This window comes from Ailuropoda melanoleuca, chromosome 1 (genome assembly GCF_002007445.2).
Source record: "Ailuropoda melanoleuca isolate Jingjing chromosome 1, ASM200744v2, whole genome shotgun sequence".
NCBI classification, from domain to species: Eukaryota; Metazoa; Chordata; class Mammalia; order Carnivora; family Ursidae; genus Ailuropoda; species Ailuropoda melanoleuca.
Genome location: NC_048218.1, coordinates 104224511 through 104227741, shown reverse-complemented (window position 1 = coordinate 104227741; position 3231 = coordinate 104224511). Strand labels below are relative to the sequence as shown.

The 3231-nt window shown below is 35.8% G+C and overlaps 1 pseudogene; it reads left to right on the top strand.

Moving 5' to 3' along the window:
* Positions 1–727, top strand: part of LOC109490630 — a 30620-nt pseudogene extending 29893 nt beyond the window's left edge.
* The last annotated feature ends 2504 nt before the right edge of the window (positions 728–3231 follow it).

The window sequence follows — 3231 nt, the reverse complement described above, 5'->3', positions numbered from 1 at the left end:
TGTCTTGCATTCTTGGAAAGACTATATCACTGTTTTTAGCCTACAGAATTTCTAAATCCAAAACCCAACTTATTTCCATCCACTCCCTTTATCGAAAAATCATTGTGCTGGTCTCTGTTCTAGTTGAGATTGGCATATGCATAGCCTACTTAGTATTGGAGCCCCCATGATTGTATAAGAACATGGAATCTCAAAATATAAAGATCATTTTGGAATGTGATGAAGGTTCTATAGAGCTTTTATGCTCTATGGTTGGGATCGATGTCCTCCTGGCCTTGCTATGCTTTCTAACAATCTTTGTCATTCGCCAATTGCCGGACAATTACTATGAAGGAAAATGGATCACGTTTGGATGCTGGTCTTTTTCATCATCTGGATCTCTTTTGTCCCTGTGTACTTGAGCACCAAAGGCAAGTTCAAAGTAGTTGTGGAAATATTTGCAATCTTGGCATCCAGCTATGGTTTGTTGGGTTGTATATTTGCTCCCAAGTGTTTCATTATTTTGCTGAGGGCAACAAGGAACACCGATGAAATTGTTGGTGGAAGAGTCTCCACCATAGATAAGAGCATCCAACTGACTTCAGCCTCTGTGGGCAGTAAGCTTAATCATTCCATAGTGTCAACTGTTCTGGATGACCAGAGTTGTGAATTACATGTGTCCTTCAAAGCTGCAGTGGTGACATGGTTCAACATTCCCTTTCCGGTTGCTCCTGCAGCTGCCCCCTGATGCTCTGGGATAACATTGTGGATTTGGGTTCTAGTAGTATGGTCCTAGCATAGGATATGAAATTTCATACTATAAGATACCATTTAGCAGGAATTAGAATACCTGTTACCCCTGAAACTATAAATAATTTCATTCAAACATTTCATAATACTTTGGTATGAGGAGTGTATAGTAGAGGGCACAAGTAACCTAAAATGATGGATAAAAAACCTGGTTCTTGAGTATGTTTCTTTTTATATCATGGGTGTCTGGTCTAGAAATTTACATCAAACAAAGTCAGCTCGTGGGGACCAAAAGACATCTTGTTAATGCCTCTACAGAATAGATAGCTTTTCTTGGATTGATGTAAGAATTATAGCTCGTAAAATTTCCCCTGGAGCAGGGCATTTGGTAAGAGAATTTAAGTTTTGAAGGACTCTGCAGCAAATGGATAATATTGAAGGAACTGGGATGTGAACAAAGATCATTTCCTTCTTGAATTCATAATGGGAATAGGCAAGTTTCTTCCAGAGGGAAGGCAAGGACCACTTCCTCCAGAATTTCCTAGATAATAGTAGTAAAATGTTTGAGTTTTGAAACATTCTTCTGCTTAAAAAATAAAAATAAGGGGAAGTAAGATATCAGCAAAGCAGTTGTTATGTTGATTATATAGTGAATACCCAAAAGCAAAATAAGCAAATGTTTAACTAGAGCAGGTATTANAAGCAAATGGATAATATTGAAGGAACTGGGATGTGAACAAAGATCATTTCCTTCTTGAATTCATAATGGGAATAGGCAAGTTTCTTCCAGAGGGAAGGCAAGGACCACTTCCTCCAGAATTTCCTAGATAATAGTAGTAAAATGTTTGAGTTTTGAAACATTCTTCTGCTTAAAAAATAAAAATAAGGGGAAGTAAGATATCAGCAAAGCAGTTGTTATGTTGATTATATAGTGAATACCCAAAAGCAAAATAAGCAAATGTTTAACTAGAGCAGGTATTATAGGATGCAAGATATTTTAGGATAAATTAAGTGATAGATATTTACTCTTTGATTATCCAAAGTTAACTGGAATGTTATAAACATTTTTTCAATCTTCTTCCAGACATAAAACTTTAAAAATGATCTATATATATTTATGTGCATATAAATTAAATGTGTGGAAAAACAGAATTTGTAGAAATGCTGATAAACCAGATACCCATGTACATACTTGACTCTAGGAAACCAGCAAGATCAGAAAGAGCTCTCTTTTTAGGAGAACTTGCTAATTCTTGTGAATATCAATTAACCAGACTGGGCAGAGAGATTCATATAGGCTGTTGGAGAAGAAAGTGAAACCATCATGACTAGTTTAGCAGGACAGGTCTGTCAGGAACTTATTTATTGATTTTTAAAGATGATTCCAGACCAGATGAGGGGAACGAGCTTCCTATAATTTAAATAGGAAGTTTACACCAAGGTGCGGCAAAGCTTGAAAATGAGCTCATCTTGGAGGGCTAATGGTACCCAATACTTTCTGGGTCAGCACCTATGCACCCACCCATCTCCCAAAACTTCTACAGTGCTTTGCATCACAGCCCTCAGATTCGTAGAGATGAGCCTATCTCACCACATGAAGAGGGGAGAGATTGCTTTCTTTGCTCTCTACTTGACCCGGGAATGGACTTTGGAAAAGAGAGGATGGTTTGTCAAAGTATCAAACTATAGGAAAATGAGAATCTGAGTTGATTTCTTGTTTAGTTGTGCATGCAGCTTGAGTCTTCTCCGTGATCCATCTTGGAATTTTAAAAAAAGTGCTGAAAGTTCACTCGAGTCTAGTGATTTGCCTTACTTTTAAATTCAAAATATTTCAATCTCAGAGTAATCCATTTCTTTTCTGAAATGTTGATTACTGAATATAAGGTATCTAAAAAGGTAACTCCAGAAGTCCATCTGGGCAATATCAAAGCCTTCATTATCTCCTTTCATACCACATGGTTCAGTAATACCATCTTATTGGACTTGTGTTCTTTGTAATTATTTATTTTTCTCATCAGCAACAGATTCAGGAAACTAGAGAAAATAAATTTCTCTAGTTTATTAAAAACAAAGCATCAACTGAATTTGCATGCTGAACTTTAATGTTTACTTGTAAAACTTTATAATTTTAAGATACAACTTTGATCTAAAATGGTCTGCAGTTATCACTTGTTGATTTTGTACACATGCATTATTACGAAGACTGGCTTATGGCAGATAAATTGAATAATATGTGATTGTCAAAGGATAGTGGTCTACTTTTTAATGTTGATCGATTCAATTACTTGTCAAGTGTTAAATTGTTCTTATAACATTGAAAGATAATTTTTCTCCTTGGGCAAATGTGTTATATATTTATGTATCTGTTTATTTCATTAAATTTCCATTTAGTTAACATACAGTGTAATATTAGTTTCAAGTGTACAATTTAGTGATTCAACACTTCCATACATCACCCAGTGCTTATCATGACATGTGCGCTCCTTAATCCCCATCACCTAT